The sequence below is a fragment of the Polypterus senegalus genome, chromosome 5 (assembly GCF_016835505.1).
Source record: "Polypterus senegalus isolate Bchr_013 chromosome 5, ASM1683550v1, whole genome shotgun sequence".
Classification (NCBI taxonomy): Eukaryota; Metazoa; Chordata; class Cladistia; order Polypteriformes; family Polypteridae; genus Polypterus; species Polypterus senegalus.
In genome coordinates, this window is record NC_053158.1 from 60,344,096 (window position 1) to 60,364,736 (window position 20,641).

The 20,641-nt window shown below is 35.7% G+C and overlaps 1 protein-coding gene across 2 annotated transcripts in view; it reads left to right on the top strand.

The window, feature by feature from the left end:
* Nucleotides 1-20,641, top strand: part of kctd1 (potassium channel tetramerization domain containing 1) — a 162,397-nt gene that overhangs the window by 56,015 nt on the left and 85,741 nt on the right. Inside the window, exon 1 of one of the 2 annotated variants that reach the window (XM_039754685.1) lies at nt 13,339-13,658. The exons of the other annotated variant lie outside the window; for it this stretch is intronic. The gene's annotated coding sequence lies outside the window, so the exon portion shown is untranslated. Of the gene's footprint in view, nt 1-13,338; nt 13,659-20,641 lie in introns of those variants that run through there. 2 annotated transcript variants of the gene reach the window in all.

The window sequence follows — 20,641 nt, forward strand, 5'->3', positions numbered from 1 at the left end:
AACTAGAAAAAATGACTATGAAATCCATATATATTAGCCTATTACAGTGTTCTCTATTTTAATAAAGAAAAAAATTGAATTGCACATCATTTTGTGTCAATGTATATCAGTGACACTTTAAGAAAGATACAGAAATTTGGTACATACTGATATTTGTGGGAACATTTAATTTCAATTGTACTATAATTATATGAAATGAATTTTAAAGTACCAGTAAATTTGACTTGTAGAAATATTTACATGTATTCTTGCAATGCTTGTAAAGTAATAATTCTTAAATTTGCTGAAAGAGAATGAAGCTGTCATTTACGGAGATATTCATGTGCAGAGGTAAATTTAAAGGAAAGTATGAAGTGTAGCAAGAACTTTTTAGATGAACTAACATGACTTTTACTCTTCCACTGTATTTCTCTTCAGTCAAAAATGTTTGCAGTATATATAGTGGATGGCGAGTGACTTTAAATGTCCAAATGAACAGTTGTGGTGTCAACCAAGCCACCGCATTTAATGATGGCAACCAAAAGGAACAGGCACATGATGGTGCATTCAAAACAACCACAAACAAGTTGTTTTAGGCAATCTTGTTCTTTCTACATCAGGTAGCCTTGAAGAGTGGGTCTACTTTGAGAGCTCAGTTCTGCGGCAGGCTTGGTACCAAAACTGACACCCACAATTCCAAGGACGTCTGACTTTATTACAGCTGTGACCAGAAGGGATGGGCCATCTCTGAGTGATGAGGGTGGGGTCAGTTGCGCTTATTGGGTGTCTTCTTGGTGCTGCTAAGGGGAAGAAACAATACTGTTAGCAACAGCACCTCCATCTCGTCCTGGCTGGTATTGCAAATCAGAGTGATTCTGAGATGCTCATACGTGACAGTATATACGTAATAACTCCATCAAGTCAGGAATGCTAAAAATTCATAGAACATTAGCACCTTTGCACCACTTATCAAAAGCAGTCACAGCAATTGTAAAAGCTAGTGACATAAACATGCCATTTAAATAAACATACCGCTAACACATCTGTGACCAATATAAATACCACTGGATTTTTGCATAGTTCTCATAAATTTAAACAAGACATTAAATGTATTTTATTTTTGCTGCCATCAGAATGATTTCCCTCAATGATGGGGAGTAGGCATGTATCTTGCATGTATAATGCTTCAGATAAACGTTATTATGTCATGCTTCTAAAAGCTTTATACAGTAGATATTTAAGTGATGGGTTTGTATAATAGTAGGACAAAGACAAAGGACCAAGCAGGTATTTTCTTCTGTTCATTTTTGGTTCTTTTCACTTCATGCCCCTCCCTGTCTAGGTAAATTTAGCTGCAATCTTAAAAAACAGATTATTCACAACTTTCAAGGAATACGAAACTGCTAATTAACTTTGTAAATTATTTAAACATCAATAGCAGCTTATCCCTAGAGAACAGTATAATTCTACACATACATCTGTAAGGCAGCAGTTACACATATATTTTGATCAACAGATGCCCCACAGATTCACCTTTTTGAGAAACACTAAATCCTTTAGCAATGAAATAAAATGAAAACAACACATTTCATACCTGTTTTTCTTTGAATGTGTATTTCTTTTTTTCTGATCTTGTAGTAGAATCACACTTTAACTGACTTCATTGTAAATCAGTTGGCTATATCCATTATATTGTAGGCATATGATTCATGTGTGATATACAACTAGTAGAGATAATGTAAAGTATATTACTATAAAATATGTTATTAATTAATTTATGTAATGACTAGGGGGCTGTGTCCTCTGCTCGCTTTGCTTGCCAACCCCCATTTTTGTTTTTCCAGATACACACTTTTAAGATTTTTTTTTCTTTAAATTGTTGCTTTTTCATTAGTTTCACTTTTATTTCAGAACTTCTGTAAAAACAATATTTTGAATCTTTCGAGTCCCAATGTGCTGAATCTTTTTAATGAGGTCAGTGAGACTTATGTTTAATGACTTTGTACCATAAGGATAGGTTTCTCTGTTTGGAATTTCAACACAGACAAATGATCTACATCATCAGCAGTTAATAAATTTTTTTGCAAAGTAACCAATAAATGCATGTGAGGTAAACTCCGTTTTTAAAATTCTCTTGAATTAAACTTCAAAGCCTTACAATATTTACATACTTCTGACATATCACCTATGTGCATATACTCGATCTCTATTCGCCTTTTTGTTATTTCTCCAAGTACTAATTTCTCTTTCTTTGAGCTAATGTGATGTTTACTTTCTTTGTTTTGACACTGTCATTTTTTTCTGCTTTCATATTCTGTATTTTGCTCTGCATGTGTTTCTACGAGTGTTTTGAATTCCAGTTTTCATTATCTCTAACCTGCTCTGCATGTGTTTGGCCCCCTTGTTTTTTAACCTCTTCACGACGTTTTACTTTGTTTTCTACTCTGTCTTTTATTTCAGTTCTCCTATTGATCCTGATTTTGTTTGAATGACACCTGGTTATTGGCGGTTACTTTCCCTTTTTCAAGTAATAATTTCTGTTTGTTTGTGCTACTGCGATCTTTATTTTCTTTTTTTATACTTTCCAATTTTCCTACTTTCATATTCTTTAACTTTCTCCACATGTGTATCGCGCCACCTTTTTTTTTTTTTTTGAGCCTTTCAAATTCAACTGCTTTCATAATCTCTAATCTGCTCTGCATGTGTATAGTGCCAACATCCGGATTGAACGTGCTTTTTTTTCAATTCCACTTGTTCTGGGCTGATAATTACTTTCCTTATTTTCTGAATTTGCACCTAGATTATTCTTTTTCTTTTTTGTCTCTCCAACGCTTTTGAGTTTTCTCCACGCTGCTTTCTTCTTCACTTAGTGGTCTACGTTTCATTTATAACGTATTGTCCTTATATGCTTTATATGTGCTGAGAGCCCTGGATCTGTGTGTGCACAAAGCCAAGACAAGACTGAGTGTTTTGCTGCCCGTGCGGTTATTTGGTTGTAAGTAGGGCGTGTCTTGCAAGAATCTTATGTTGTACGTCATCACTAGACGGTCCTGTGTCAATCTCTTGGTACAAAGTCTCATGTTTAAGGACCCCACGAGACGCTCCGTGGCCAATCTGTTTAGTCTCACGGGTCTTTTAAGTGTCTTCGGTGATCTTAATGTGAAGATCACATATTGTCTCCTAGTAATTCCCTCCCACAGGATTTTTTTTTATAATAGAGAGACATAAAAATTTCCTTTCTCAGCATTAGCTCCTTTTTAAAAACCCTCCAATATTTTTTAATCAGTCTGTAGTTTTAGCCACCTATAGTCTCTGAGGTCAGGGTAGGCTGGGGAACATGAACTGGTACAGTGCGTTGCTGCACCCACCACACGACGAAACAGCTTGGGATCCTGGTTGACAACCCCCCAGGCAGACACGCAGTCCAGTCTCACCTTCTGTAAATGATCATCTGTGTGCTGCAGCAAGGTGTTACGTGGGCATCCCCCTAGGCTTGGTCCAGCGACTCGGGTACTCAGCAATAAGGATCCTGTGAGCTGAAACAGCCTCAGGGTATCGCACCACATGGCTGTACTGCCGTAATTGATGCTCCCTCACAATGCAGGTAAATGTGCCTTATTTGGGAATCCATGAACAATCCCTCATTTGACACAAAGTCGAACCAGCGGTATCCAAGCATTCTCTGAAGAGACACAAGGAGTCCAGTCTTTGTCTCATGTTACCAGGGAGCACTAGAACTCTAAAGACTTGGACCTTCATCCTTTTGTAGAGATATAAGGAGCGCCACACACTCCTTTCCAGCAACTTCATGTCACCCCATGCTCTCCCAATCTGTCTACTGACTTCATAGGAAGAGTCACCAGAGACATTAATATCGCTTCGACATTGCCTACATAGACAAACACAATGATGATGTCTGTGCCCATGAGATCATTAAAAGCCTGGATCTTGGTATTTATCCAGGACACTTACAAGCCCAAACACTAAGACGCCTTGCTCAGTCTCTCAAGAGCCCTGATCAGAGCCTTCATTGACTCAGTGAAGATCACAGCATCGCCAGCAAAGTCAAGATCAGTGAATCTCTCTTCAACAACAGATGCCCCACATTGGCTGAACCCCACCACCCTGCCCAACACCCAGTTCATGCAAGCATTCAACAGAGTAGGAGCAAGAACACAATGCTAACGAACCCCAGAATCAACTGGGAAAAACGCAGAGGTTCTGCATCCCCTCTGTACAGCACTCACAGTACTAATGTAAAGGCCGGTGATAATATCCATGAACTTCGGGGGTATACCACAAAGTCTCAGGATGTCCCACAGGGCAACTTGACCAACTAAGTCTAATGCATTATGAAAATCGATAAAGGCTGCAAAGAAACTATTCTGATGGTCGTGTTTGCGTTCGATAAGACCTCTCAGTGCCAGGATGGGTTGATGGTAGATGTCTTAGGTATAAAACCAGACTGCTCCAGTTATTGGTAGGTGAGCAAATAATCACAGATCCTATTGAGGATGACCCTAGTGAGGACCTTACCAGGCACCAATAGCAGTATTATCCCCCTGTAGTTGCTGCAATCCAGGTGTTCACCCTTCCCTTTCTAGATAGAAGCAAAGATTGCTTGCAATGCCAGTAGGATTGGTTTACCACCAGCATTGAAATATTAACCCTAGATATCACAGATCCTTTTAGCCTTCTCTATCCTCTAGTGGTTTACCACCTATGCAATCTCAGTGAGATTGGGTGGTTCAAAGCTATAGTCTGCAATGTTTCAAAAGTGCAAATTCAAATTATTACATCTTGCAGCCCAAAAATTGTCTCTTTACCTATAGTTTAATGTAACAAGGGATTTGCTGTAAATAGGAATGCCAAAAGTAACTTCTTTACAAAAAACATAAATCAGTGTATGTTTAGATGAATTGTTCAAAATTCTCATTCTGAAATTATGCAAAGATCAACAAATTGTAATTACTGGCATTTTATTGTGGATTCAAACAACTTGGTATATTTTTAAAGAATATGGTGCCTGATAGCTTGAAAAGTCTTATTTTCTTTTTTTATGTTAATTATAGCCAAGGCTATCATGCCTAAAGTATATATTCAGAGCTCTTATTTTATGTTATATATATATATATATATATATATATATATATATATATATATATATATATATATATATATATATATATATATATATATATATATATATACTGTATATATATATATATATATGTACAATTCATCTCTGTATATGGAACCACTGTTGCTTAAAAACTCTCTCTACTGCAATTGATTTGAAGGCTGAAAAAAAGAACAGAGAAAGGTTCCACCAAATGAGATACTGTACAGTTTAACAACAGATTAATGAAAAGTAAGTAAAGTGTAATTAACTAAAAGCTCCTCTTTTTGGCAGTCAACAATTCCAGCATACCAAAGGAATAAGAATGAGGTAATTGCCCAGAAAAGAGTTAATGAGAGAGCTTCAGGAAATAAATACAAAAGATAAAGCAAAGTGTTTTTGCTTTTTAAAACAGCACTTGTGAGGTTTGGAAAACACAATAGGAGACGTGGGCACTAATTAACAAAAGATCATGTCCTTGTTTATAATCAGAAACACAATAAATAGTATGTTTTAATTGGATTGATGTGTTAGGTTCCTGAAAACACTCTGACTTCAGAATAAGTTGTCTGCTGATTCTTTTAATTTGTTCAGTAACTTTTAACTTACACTGACACTGCACTGACATCTGATGAATGGTTATCTAATAAATAATTCCTCAAACAAAGACAAATGTTTACACATAACCTATGCCAAGCCACAAAAAATTATCTTTCACATATGTGACTTCCCTCAAAATTTAAGACCTTTAAATAAGACACATCTGAATGTGAAAAGACAGAGCATGCATCTAAATATTGGTCTATAACACACTTATACACTATATTAACTAAACACTCTACCATAGGTCTCTATTAGGATTCATGTCTTTACTAGAGTCTATAAAAATTGTTCATTTTAACCATACAGTGCATCAGTGAGAGATGTCCAAAAAGAAAATCCAACAAGAAATATAGCAAATGTGAGAGTAAGGGGTGTGTGGTATATGCACACTAAATGACAGTAAGGTCTTTGCATCAGTCTGTATTTAAAGCCACTCTCTACATTTGTATTTGATCTAATTTAATCTAAGCATAACGGGGTACCAATCTGTGGAAGTGATAAATTAAACTTTAGTTTTCATGAGAGAGTACAAGAAAGTGTGAAAAGAAAGAGGCAAATGAGACATAATATGATTTTACATTGGTTACAACAGAAAATGGCACTTTTTATATGTTGTATGCCCCAAATCATGTACATATGCTAAATTTAATAGGCAAAACAATTTTTTCTATTAATTGTACTTTCTATTGCTGGTACAGAATGAAGACTTCAATATGATTGAAATGACAACTTCCAAATGACTAACCCTGTACAAAACTACCTATAATTTGTTGTTCTGCTTTTCTTCTCACAAAAAGATCATTACTCAGTTGATCATCTACATTCACTTAAAGATATGCTATTAGATTAATTATGCTCTTAGAGAAATATCACAGATTTACAGTATTCATGCTATCCACTTAACCACATTAGAATGGTCCTAATTCATTCACACAGAGCAATTCCAGTATTAGAAAGATTGTCCCAAGGGAAGAAATGTGATTTCACTAACCACATTGTTTCTAAACATGAGTACAACTACATCTGCTTATCATTTTTCACCTTCTGCAATAGTTCTTACCTTCTTATGAATTATAACTCTCTGATAACCCATGCAGTTTTCAACACTGTGATGTGCTGGGCCAGTGACATCACTTCAAGAGAGGCCCACTGAACCAACAAGCCAATTAAGAGAGCAGGCTCAGTTATCGGATGCATTTTTGACTCACAGTAGGTGGTAGCAAAGAAGAAAATGATGAAAAAACTTTAAACAATGCTGAAGATCCTCTCTATGAAACATTTTCAATAAGTACTTCTAGTCAACAAATTATTCAGCAGAAATGTCTCTAAAAAGGCTATTGGAGCTCCTTTATACCTTCAGCAATCCACCTTTAAAATGCCTCACTGTGACTTTTCTATATCATTATCCAAGTCAAAAGATTTTCCACTTTTGTATCTTATATGTTTGTTTGATAGGTTGCTGTTGTACTTTTTATAATATTTTTATATTTCTTCTGTAAAAGCTTAATTTCCCACTTGGACACTTAAAAGTACCATATATCTATCTTGCCAAATCTCCAAAACTCTTGAACACTTCATTACTTGAACATTAACAATACTTTGGTACAATTGCAGTCTGGTTTTAGATTTGATTTTATATCTGTCACAATTTAGTTAATGAATGATAACATTACTGCTGTTAAAAAAGTAGTGCACTACTTTGGCACCATTCTTAGGAATCTTGCCAGGCACTTAATTCAGTTAATCATACCATTCTTACAAAAACCTTTGGATTCTCAGAGGACTCCTTGGCATGCTTTAAGAACTATTTTTGGCCAAGAGCAGATGGTGAGAGCAGATGATCTGCTTTTGAACCCATTTCCTATGATGATTAGAGTCTCAGAAGAATTAGCATTGACACTGATTTTTCTTTTTCATTGTCATTAGTAATACACAATGAACCATTACTGATTGTTCAAGTCATCTGCTTTAATATGTAGATTATATTATTTTATATGTGTTTGGACCTTCTTTGAATATTGGTATGATAGTTCTTCAAATAGAAAACAATTAAAGGATTTTATCTGATGAGTTTTTTTTCTTAATCCAAAAATATGCATGTTTTTGTCGTAACTTTTCTTCTAACTCCTCTTATTAAGTTATCAATACAGACAGTTCTGAGCTTGCATCTCCCTTAATTTCTACAAATTTTACGAATATAACTGATCCCCTCTGTTTTACTACTTATATTACCAAATTAAAAGTTAAAGTGACATTGTGCACTGATTTATATGTGACCAGCACCTGTATCTTTTTGTGAAGACTTGTTTATCCCAACTAAAAGCATAAAGGTCAATCCTAATAACAAACCCTGGGTCAACAAATCCATAATGTCATCTTATATATGAACGTCTACTCGTGGAAATGTGTGTGTCTGTCCGGCGTGGAAGTGAGAGGTGGAGTCGGGCTAAGGGCTCCTCCAAGGAAACAGAAAACTCGCTTAGTTGCTAATGCACAAGCAATGCAAGCACATCGGCAAAACAAATCCTCCTAGGAAAGAGATGCCCAGAGTAGTTCCTTTCAATTACCTGACATCTCTGCATTTCAATTTTTTTTCAGATGATTTCAAAAGTTTCTAAGACCCCATGCTTTTACAGCACGGGCTTACACAGCTAGTTTTTATATACTACTCTGGGCATCTCTCCCTTAGGAGGTTTCGTGTTCCCAACGTGCTTGCATCATTTGTGCATTAGCGGCTAAGCGACTGTCTTTCTTCAGAGGTTTCCTTTTGCCGGCGTGCTCTGCTCACTTGTGTATTAGAGGTGGGAGGAAAAGTAACAGGGATACCATTTTGCCGATGTGCTTGCCTCACTTCTGTATTAGCCGCTAAGCGAGTGACTTTTTCTTCAGAGGTTTTGATTTGCCAACATGTTGGCCCGTTTGTGTATCCTCGGAGGTGAAGCCCTTACTCCCACTCCACCTCTCACTTTCAGACCGGACAGACACACACACTTCCATGCGTAGACGTTTATATATAAGAAGATGATACTAACAAGGCATGTGCTGCACAGAGGGATTTAAAAATTGGCATCAAAAAAGCTAAAGCTTATATAAGGATAAAATTGAGCAGAAATTGTCCACACAAAATGTAACCGTGGTATGGTCAGGTATTAAAGCCTTAGTTGGCCATAGATGGTCCCAAGGGGGAAATTTGGCTTTTACAAAATCTCTATAGACAGATAATAATCACGTAAAGGTTTCTGGTTTTAACTCCAAATGGAGAACATTTATAGAAAATTAAAAATAAATAAGAGTCCTGGACCAGACCATTTCAGGGGAAGGCGCCTAAAAATCTTGTGGGGAGCAGCTCAATTTCATTATATACACTATGTTTAGGTTGCCATTAGAACAGAAGAATATTCCAAAGCTGTGGACACAGGCTATAGTAATGTCAGTAGCTAAAAACAAAACACTATAGGTTTAAATGACTTCAGACCAGTGGCCCTCACATCATTGGCTACAAAATCGTATAAAGAGAAAGCTGACACAAGGAAAACTCAAGAGTTTATTACCTGTCTAATAGGAGTACAGAGGACACCATTGTCACTTTGCTTCATTTGTTGTATGAACACTTGGAGGGCATCAAAACTCATGCAAGGATACTGTTTGTACACTTCTCATCAAGTGTAAATACCATCCAGCTCCACCTTCTTGTAGATAGACTTATGAAAGATTTTAAATTGCAATTCAGTTAGGTAGGGTGTCTGATTGACATTTTAACAGACACGACTCAAGGAGTAAAAGTCAATGGTTGTCTGCCTGACATGCCATGAGGACATGCCATCCTCATATAAATGGTCCCCTCAGGGGTGTGTACTTTCATCTCTGTACATTCCCTATAAAAATGGTTGTCATAGTAAATGTGAAATTAGGTGCATCTTAAAATTAAAATGACTACTTAATGAAAAAGAAACCACTTGTGGTCCAGTAGTAGATGATTTTACTAACTGGTGTTTTACACTCAAATGTTACAAAAACTAAGGAACTAATAATCAGTTTTAGAAGAAACACCATTTACTCACAAGAAACAATCATCAAACACCAGGCAGTGAAGATTGCCAATAGTTATAAATATCTGGGGACAATCATAGACTCAAAACTGATTTTTAATGAAAATACAGAAGCCATCTCAGAAAAAGGAACAAGGTGCCTTTACTGTCTAAGAAAATGCAATCTTTTTAGTGCGAGTCTTACCATTATGTATGTCTTTTATAAATCTTGTAGTGAGTATGTCTTCACTTATGTTCTGGTTTGGAAACTGTAATGTCAGCAATGAAAACAGAATAAATTAGATTGTAAAACAGAGCAGTAAAATAACAAGGTCTCAACAGTTAAATTTCACAGACCTGTTTAATTAGCAGGTATTATGGAAAGCATTGTGTTTTGTCTCAAAAAGAACTCACCCACTACATTTTCAGTTCCCGCTGTTGCCATGAAAAGCACCTGGCGCAAATGCTTATTCATTCCTACTGCTATTAATGTTCTAAATAAGTTCAGGTTTACACCCACAGATCTGAGATTAAGGGTTATCATTTGCATCAATCATTAGTCAAGTCTTAATGTTGGTTTAATTTTTAAAAGTAATATGTATGATCTAATGTTATATTATAAGTATATATTAGTTACTTGTACTAAGTTTGTGTTTGATGGCTGTGTTCTTTGTGGATTTCTTTTTAATATTACTTTCCGGTCTCTAAGTAACCTGCCGACAAACCAAATTTTCCTCTTGGGACAATAAAATTGAATTGAATTGACATCAAGTGTATTTATCATGAAGGGCCTCTTTGAGCTATTCTAGGAAACAGATTCTAGTATAAATCAGTTTTTTCCCCAACTGTTGACAACAGACATATTATTTACAGGTTTACTCCAGCTGGACACCATCTACTATCCATCTGTTTGTGCTGTCATTGAAACTTTCTATCACACACACCATGATTTTTGTATTATAGTATTTATGTCTGGATTTATGCTATGTGTTTTTATTTTTATCAGGTGCCACCATGGTATACAGTACTTGGTGCTGCCGCCTCATAGACCAAGTGTTCTGGCCATAAATACTGTGCCTGGTCATTGTCTGAAGGGAGTTTGCACATTCTCCACATGTCTCAATGGGGTTTTCAGTTAGAAATCTGATTCCACTACCCCAAAAATACTGGTGCTAAGGTAACTGGTCTAAATTAACCCTTTGCCAAGTGTGAGCGTGTTTGTGTTTGTGTGTGTGAAATGGTCCTGTTCAGGGACTGACATCCTGACGAGGACAGAGATAGACTTTCCAAATGAAGCTGAATTAGATTACGCGAGGTTGTTAATTTAATGGTGAAATATATGTTATACTGCGGTGGGTTGGCGCCTTGCCTCGGGTTTGTTTCCTGCCTTGCACCCTGTGTTGGCTGGGATTGGCTCCAGCAGACCCCTGTGACCCTGTAGTTAGGATATAGCAGGTTAGAAAATGGATGGATGGATGGATGGATGTATGTTATGTTATTTACTGCGGATCATCATTATCAGGTAATGAAAATTGATTCTTATGTGTTTTTAAACAGTATGAATAAATATATACTATCAATGTCCTTAATTGATTTTTTCAAGCACAGTCTAAAGAAGGACTGTTGGGTTTATTACTTTAAATTAACCCAATATGGCTGTGCATATGAGTATGCCATGTAACATAGTCTTATAGTTAGCCAATTAAGATCTGTAGGCAATTTCAGTTGTGGAATTTGCCGTTCTTTTCTGATGCATTATGGGTATATCAGGGAACTTCCAAAGTAGCATATGTTAACATTACATTACACTATAGCTTCAGTTTTTGTTCCAGCAAATATATTCATTTTACTGGACTTCTCCATTAATTATGCTGTTATTTCCCTGTTTCAATGTTTTGTGAAAAAATTATAGTCTGGCCATTCTAAATCTTACTCGAAGAACAATTTCAGTGTGTTATACATGGATGAGGTAATTATTTCTATCTTGTTAACTGCTTTTGTTCAAGTTGTTTAAGCAATGATTTGCTAATACATAACACTAAAGCAGCTGCTACCCTTTAGAGTTCTATGTCACTTCCACCTGTTTTTGTCACACTAATTATTAATTATCAGCCTTCGAATACAATTAACAGAGCAAACTCACCATAAAGAGTGACTTAAAAATAAAAGAAAAAATGAAAGCCCTAAAGATTGAAGCAAAAAGACAATATAAATTTATTATAAATGTTTACTGAAATTTTGTGAATGCAAAATAAGTAAGGGAGAAAAGATCAGCTAATTTTGGGAAAACAAGATCAATTAGAGGTAAAATAACTCACTGATCAAATCCAGCACATACAGGGTGACCCAAGGACTGAATCTGAAACTCCTGACATAAAGGAAATGTAAAGATGCTGCTACTTGCTTGCTTATAACAAAAAAATGTATATATATTTATTTAGAAAAAATATAATACTACTTTGGAGAGTATAATTGAATTGATAACTATTGTCATCCCAGACGATTTAGTGTGTTTGCAAATCCAATTTGCTCTAAAAATGAGAACTACATAAAGCAATTATTAAAATGTATCTTTACTGCAATAATGCTGTAAAACTACTGTATGGTCACCTACAAGACAATATGGGCTTCAACAATCAACTAGCCAAAAAATTTACACTAGAAGAAATAAAATAGGAAGTAGGCTTAGCTGGGCATATGTGGAGATATGGGAACAGGTATCCCATGATCCTGATTCAATTTTCCAGAAATTTGCTTGAATCAAATTTGTGAGCCCCGTTTTGAAAAATAAAAAAAACACTGCTGTTGACCTTATATGGGAAAGAGACATTTATATTCCTCATTCGCCCATACAAAGGTAATACAAGACAAAATTGCTTTAATGAAAGTCAGCACCAATCTGAAGTTGTTTAGGTTAGAACGTTTGCATTATTTTCTGCTTATAGATGCAGTTGGCAATAAAAATAAACCCGATTTTTATTAAAACAACTAGGAAAAATACATTGATAAGCCTAAAAAACTTTCATGACTTGTTGCTTGTGCTGGAATAAAGCCTGAAACTGTGAGTCATCAGCCTCCTTCTGAATGTGTTCCGAAGTGCGGAAAAACAATGTTGGGAAAGAAATAGGTGAAGAGAAGTTTAATAGTTTATAAAGAAAGCCTTTTTGGCTTTTTGTTAATGCGTGCCTAAAATGATTAAAAAATAAGCATAGCTTTGTATGATACCGTGTATTTCCTAACGCTACAACACAGGCCTAGCTTGAGTCCAGTTATTTTTTCAATGGAGGCAAGACCAGTAAAGAAGGGATTACTTGTGCAGTACACTTTTTACATTTAACGTTTAATTGCATACTCACCCTCAAGGCAAAACAAAATAAAGCACAAAGGTGTTAACTGTTCGTTTTGTACTCTCGTGTTGTTTTTAACATTTTTTTAGTAATCTGCGCAAGATCCCCCTTTCTCTCAGCTTTTTTGACAGTCACCATTAACGTTGACAGTGTTGCTTAACAATGTCTATTAAATATGTGCACATTACCCCGCCCTATGCTTTTACAACCACGCCCAACATGTAAATTAGCGTAACGTGACGCTCTGTTTTCAAGCGCACTAGACCCTCACATGACATGACTCTGAGTCAGAGAGAAGCGAAAGGCGCATATTTTAAAATTGTTGTAGTCGTTCTTTTCCCTTTTGCACTATTTTAAGCAGACAATCTCGAACAAAATGAAAATCTAAAATAAATAAATTGCACACACAAAAAAATGAGACCAGGGTTCTAATGTTTGATATCAACTCGGACACGCGAGACGCGGGTGTGTGATGTGAGTGTGTGGCGGCCACTCGCGAGAAAGAAAGCCGCGTCTTCACAAGAGGCTACCCTTTCCTTGCGTGCAACCTTTCCACACTGAAGACTATTATTAACACACTAGGTGAGTGAATAACTTCAAAACGTTGAGTTGGTCCTATTTGGCAAACTAGTTGTGCGTTTTACTGTTCTGAACCTTTGGCAATATTAATCATTAATGTATGGTGCGTGTAAATAAATTTTAAAATCCATAATAGTATATTCATAAAAGAGAGAGGGTATGCATTTCAGAAGAAATTCGCTTGCCTAAACGTTAGTGGTATTTCTCTCACACTGCTTATTTTAATAGTTGTGTGGCGATGCAACGTAAGTTTTCTTTTTTTCCAATGCACTGTGTTACAAGGCGGCTGGGCGGCGCAGTTGCTTGTGCTGCTGCCTCGCGATTTGGACGATTTGCGTTCGAATACCGCCTCCGATTGTTGTTTCTGTGGAGTTTGCATGTTCTCTCCAGTTACTACGCTTTTTGTAACATATCAGAAAAGACGTTAATCAGTGATTAGTAATTGGCGTCCTTTGAATTGCGAGTGGCATCCAGCCAAGCAAACCCTAACCCTACTTTGCTTTCTACCGGCCCTCCATGGATCCTGCAGTCCATGATTTAGAATACGATGTAATTTTTACAGTGGGCGCCAGTTTGATTTTTAACAAGATAAATGAACATATGTTACGAGTTTATGATTTGATTAGTAGGCTACGGGGTTAGTTTTACGTAAGTAAAAAATACAAGAAATTCTCAGTAGATTCTATTGGAGATTAATAATAATAATATTTAAGATGTTTGTACTTAGTATTTTCTTAAAATCCCACCTAGAAATGTGTATATCTAAATCTAGTAAAAATATCCCTACGTGCTTCCCTTTAACTAATTATACAGGAGTGCAAAAAGAACTGTCTAGTTCTGGAATTCATTTCTTATGTATTAGCGGCTTTACAATCTAATTACAATGTTGAATTCTTGGGAGCAAACTTTTATGACATTCGTGTGACAAATTTTTACCACATGCAATAGAAAATATATTTTGTACTATCTGAATCAACTCCATTGGAAATATTACCTTTTAATTTTGAATTAAATAGTAAGTAAATATGCATTATATTTAAATTTTCCATACCCCATAACGTTAACTACAAAATAATAACTATACCACCTAAGTTTAAATATAGGTATCAATCTATGGCCCTGGTGGACTATAGCTTTTTATTACTGACTATTTCTTAATTATTCTTCCAGAAATATCATATTGAAGAGTGCATATAATTTGTGGTGTGCACTTCGCTAATTTTATCAAGGATGGTAATTCTTGAGCCCACTCTATATGAAAAAGCTAATGTTCATCATATCAATTTTCATACATTAAACAATTCAGCTATATATTTAACACTGACATAAAAATGTTTACATATTATGCCCTTTGTTAGGTACTCCATTTCATAACATTTGTATTCAGAGCCTTATTTATTCGGCTGCTCCCATTAGGGGTTGCCACAGCAGATCATCTTTTTTTACATCTTCCTGTCCTCCTCGTCTTGCTCTGTTCAACCCATCACCTGCATGTCCACTCTCACCACATCCATAAACCTCCTCTTAGGCCTTCCTCTTTTCCTCTTACCTGACAACTCTATCCTTGACATCCTTCTCCCAATATACCCTGCATCTCTCTAGCCAAGTAAAATAGTCTTCATACTTTAGGGTTTTAAGTGACTTTCCAAAAGGCTGACACTCTTCTTTTTTTTAGGTTATTGTATGAGATGCAAAATCTATTCTTTTATGTTTAAACAGACTATAGTAAAGTGGCAGCTTTTTTTTCAATTATAAAGTAATGTTCAACGTAAATAGGCTTGGCAGTAGATAACTAATGCCAATCACTTGTGTTTTAGTTTCTAGATCTCATTCAGCCATTGAAGTCAGTCATCAACTCTGTGCAAGATGTGCACACTGGGCAAATACATTTAAACTGGCTATAGTGACTATATTGTTACTGCCATTTGCTTCTGTAATGCTGCGGTTTTGTATTTGCATTTTCATTGTGATTTAAGGCAATACATTTACTAAAATGTGAACACATGTAGAAATGACATGAATTGAATAACATTTTTTGAGTATTATATATGGTGAGTCAAAAAGAATTGAAAAAGTTCAAAAATGTGACAAAGTATCATTTATACATCTTGGTCAAAACTTACTTGAAGGAGAAAGCGGAAGGCAAAAGAATATTTCAAGTAGATATTGTTAAACTGATGAGTAGTGTGATTTTATTTGCTGACGTAACACATCAGGTTGGCAGCAGTATCTTGGATCATCTGGAGGTTATATAGTATGTCCTGTTTGTGTTCATGGCAGTTCTCCTTAAAGGTACTCCTGAGTTACACTTGATATTGTGGATCTATGCTCAGACTCTCAAATACTGGTATAGAAAATAAAGGTATGGAAGGTGGATAGATGGATGGTTGCAGAAAGAAAATTATGGTTAGAACATGAATCTGATTAACTCTGAAGTTCCATACTAAAGCCCCATCATCAGAGAGCATTACTACCATGCTTTAAAGCTTCTCAATAGCCAAAAGGAAACACACTATACCGTATGTTCTTTCTGTTTTGACTTCTAACTAAGAAATTGTCTAAATGATAAATCATCAACCACAAGTGGCCTTCTAGGAGTTAAATTTAGGGTCTCTGCCTTAGACAACAATTATTTCTATGACAAAGTTGCTCAGTGTTCTTCAGTAATCACTACTTCTGTCCAAGCTATTTTAACACGTGACCATGTGTATTCTGCAATGTTAATTACTTCATTAACTGCATAACTATGGAAGATAGTAAATTTATTTTCTACTTATTTCTGTATTTGTTTCCATCTTTCTGGCCACCAGATATGTTTATGTATGTACAGTACATAGTGTAAAATGGATACAAAGCAACATAATGATTTGGGATGACAGAGGTACTTATTAACTGTACATCATTTTATTGAGTTTATCTGCTTTAGACACTTTGTAAAGCTTCTTTGCCTGTGGTAGATCTAAAATATTTTTATTGGGTATGATCCTTTTTTACAATTTTTCTTTCTGATAAAATGCTATACACACTTAGGTTACAGGGATATAGCAATATACAGAGTAAGTCAAAATTATGTTAACATTTGAATGGCGGGAACAATTTATTCACAAAATAAAATTAATATGTGCAAGATGATTTACAGGAATGTCTCAACATGTTCCCCACCATGTTCAACACATATGTAGCATATAAATTGTCCACAGAAATTGTATATAAGTATATACATAGCAGTACCATTAGTGTTATCATGATTTTGACTCACCCTGTATTGTGTACCTTGTTGACACATTCCAAACTGGGTATCAGGTTTTTATTCAAAGGTATATTAGTAACTGAACTAGTGCAAAGTAGACTCTTAGGCTGTAAAGTTTTTGTAGCCATTTTGTTTGCTGCCAAATGGAGATAGTCAGCTTTGTTTTTGGCTTTGCCTGGAAGAAGTTGCTTTTAGATTTGCAGGAGTAGCTTTTGGTTTGATTTGTGATGTGATCACGCCTCACTTCAGCAGAGATTACTTTGAGGGATTGTTAATTGTTGCCCTAAAGGAAAACTTCTTGCGAAGAACTGAAGAAACTGAAAGTGTTAGTAGGTAAATACGTAATGATAAGTTCTTTTGGGCTTGATTATCTTGTTTTATCAATATGACTGTAAATGAGTGTAGCTAAAATTTAGAAGTGATAAAAGCAAACAATTAAGTCAGACACACTTTTTGGAATTGTTCACACTTGGCTTTTTATTTTCTCATAAATGTTATCTTGCAACACATTCTGGTATACAAAAGCTAGTAAAAGCGTATCCTTCTAAAGATGGTAAATCCTTCCAGCATTGAAACATTTTTATTCACAACATTTTGTCAGATAATGATGATGTCAGAGACCATCAGAGTGATCTAATGTGAATCGAGACAAACCAAGCACCCACATGTCTTTTTTTGGTGATGTGAAAGATGTGTGAAGTTAAATGATTTGGTACTAATTAGCAAACGATTTACAGGTGGTATTATTTATGCAGGTTAATGTTTATGTCAGAGAAGTACGCACACATATAGCAAGATTCTGGTATAGTCCTACCAGCATTTTCATGCCAGAAACACCTCTGTTGAGTATCAAGGTCTTTTTCTGAACAACTTACGTACATAAAGTTTAGACTACCAGTTTTGGCATACACTAAACTTGTTTTTTAAATAGTTAATTACATTACTTTACAATATCATTGATATTTAAATTAAATGTTCATTGGCTTGTGGAAGAAGACATAAATACAAATCCAAAATTCTTCATAGAAGCAAAGAAAGTTTGTATTTGAATTCAAAATTAGAATTCTCTTGCAAGAAGTCCAATTTAAGGAGTGAAAGTGTATATTATTTACAGAAAACTATGAAATATTTGTGAAATTGTAGTCAGTATAAATTAGTCAATGTATAATTTATCAGAATTTCTTCTTTTCAGTCCTTTAGTCTGAGCTATATTAAATGCCTTGCACAATGGTAAAGTGTATTATTTAAGAGGAAAAAAAAGTTAATTCTGTTAATCGGTATAGACAGGACATGGTAACAAAGCATGAATCTTCCCACAATTTTTTATTCTTTTTGGGGGACATCTTTGTGGTCATAATATTTCTTAATCTGTTTATCTTGGAACCCCTTAATCCAAAGCAGTCCACAAAACATAGGCTTGAGAGGTGGCGAGAGTCTGACTGTAGCCCTCCTAATGAAGCTCTTCCTACACCTCAAGAGCATCTACCCAATGAAACATCCCTCTCTAGGAAAGACTGGGCTGTGCTTAACCGAGCTAGGTCATAGGTGGGCAAAACAAGGGACAACCTATTTAGATGGGGCCTCACAACAAGCGCTGAATGTCCCTGTGGTGAGCCCACCCAAACAATGGACCACATTCCAGAGGCACTACATGTACCGGTGAAGATCATAAGGATGCTAAATACACCTCTCTTACCTGGATACGGCAGTGGCATGATAAGATATGATGATCTGTTTATTTTGTCCATTACTCACTATAGTATATACAGAATTTAATAGTAGTAATCAAGGCAGTGGTTCTCAAACTTTTTGGTCCCAGAACCTTACATGACTCCAAAGGGCTTTTATTTATTTGGGTTATACTCTATTTATTCATATTTACATCATAAAGAATAAAGCTGAAAAATTAACATATGTATAATTTTATGTAAAAATAACAATAATAAATCAATTACATGTTAACATTTTTAAGAAACGTTTTCTGAAATAAAGTAAAAAGTGTGGTATTGTTTTATATTTTTGAAAATACACTACTTGTCAAAAGTTTTAGAACACTTCAGTTATTCCAGTTTTTCTTCTGGCTTAATCAGTTGAAATACAATGAGTGGCCTAAAATGGTGAAAAGGTAAGCAGTAAACTACCAGAGGTTTAAGTTTTAAAGTTTAGGTTAGCAAAAGCTGAAAAGGGAAATTTCGGAATACTGCAAATGGGCCATCTTCAAGCAACAACTAATAGGTTACAACCTACAGATGTTCTTCAGCAGTTAAAGTAAATTAAGCCTTGCAGGTTGCAAGGAAATAATTTACACAGGTGTCCCAACTTCTGATGATTATTTAAAAACTCTCTGTCTGCCTTAAAGCAGAGTTGGAACAGACTGTTGGTGCAGCCTCTGAAGTACTACTTGGACAATATTATACTGTAGAAAGTGGCAATTTCCTGTTACAATGGCAAGAAAACAGCAATTAACAAATGAAATGAAACTGAGCATTATTACCCTTATAAAGTGTTGGCCTTTCATTTGGAGAATTTGCAAGAACAAAATCCAGGTGTCGGTGAGTACAGTGTCCTACACAATCCAAATTCCAAAGCAGTTGGAAACTGGGAGAAGCTCTGATAGGATCTCAATCAATCAGAAGACAAGTTTCTGAGGGTCACCAGCTTGTGTGATACAGTAGGTGCCTCACAGCACAACAGCTACAAGCACACCTGAGCAGTCGTCAAAAAAAAAGCAAGTCTAATTTTCTGTTTAGTAGCGGAGACTTTGTGCCACAGGTTTGACAGAGTGAGTGGCAGTAAGAAAGCCAATCCTTAAAGGACAAAATAAGAAAGCGAGGCTTGCCTGGGCGATGAAGTGCAGGCTGTGGACTACTGCAGACTGGAAGAAAGTATTATGGACAGATGAATCAAAATTTGAAATCATTATTCATCGCGCATAATGTTTGAATGCTATTGAGTTGGTCCAAGAATGGTTCCTCAGTGTATGACATCAACTGCCAAACATGGAGGAGGAAGTGATGGTCTGGGGTTCTTTAGCTAGTGGCAGAGTTGGTGGCTTGCACAGAGTGACTGGCATTCTGAATCAAAAGTGTTACCACTGCATTTTGCTGCACCACACATTACCTTCTGGACTGTGTCTAGTAGTTCAGGGGTTCATTCTACAGCAAGACAATGAACCAAAACATACCTCAAAGCTATGTCAAAAATAAGTTAAAAGAAAAGAACAAGAAGGTGCACTTCTAAACATGGAAAGGCCAGCATAGTCTCCAGACTTAAATGAGTTAGTTTGATATGAACTGGACAGAAGGGTGAAAGGAAAGCAACCTTTAAGTGCAACACGTTTGTTGGAACTTATTCAACATTTTTCTGGAGATCTTTCTAACCAATATTTGATTTCCCTTATAGAAAGAATGCTACGTGTATGTTTGACTATTATATCAGCAAAAGAAGGATGCTTTGATTAATCAAAAATTTGAATCAAATTTTGTACACTTAATGATTCCTTGACTTATTTTTTATTTGCCATTATTTATTTGTTTTGTACATAGATTTTATGAAACATTAAGACATTAAACTGCGTGCTTTTCCATAAAAAATGAAAAAAACGGAGGTGTTCTAAAACCTTTAACCAGCAGTGTATTTTTAATGTTTGGGTTAATAAAGCGACTGCTAGATTCTCATTTCTGCTTCTGCATTTAGTTTATTAGAAGAAAATCTGGCCTCACTCAGATAGGCAGGT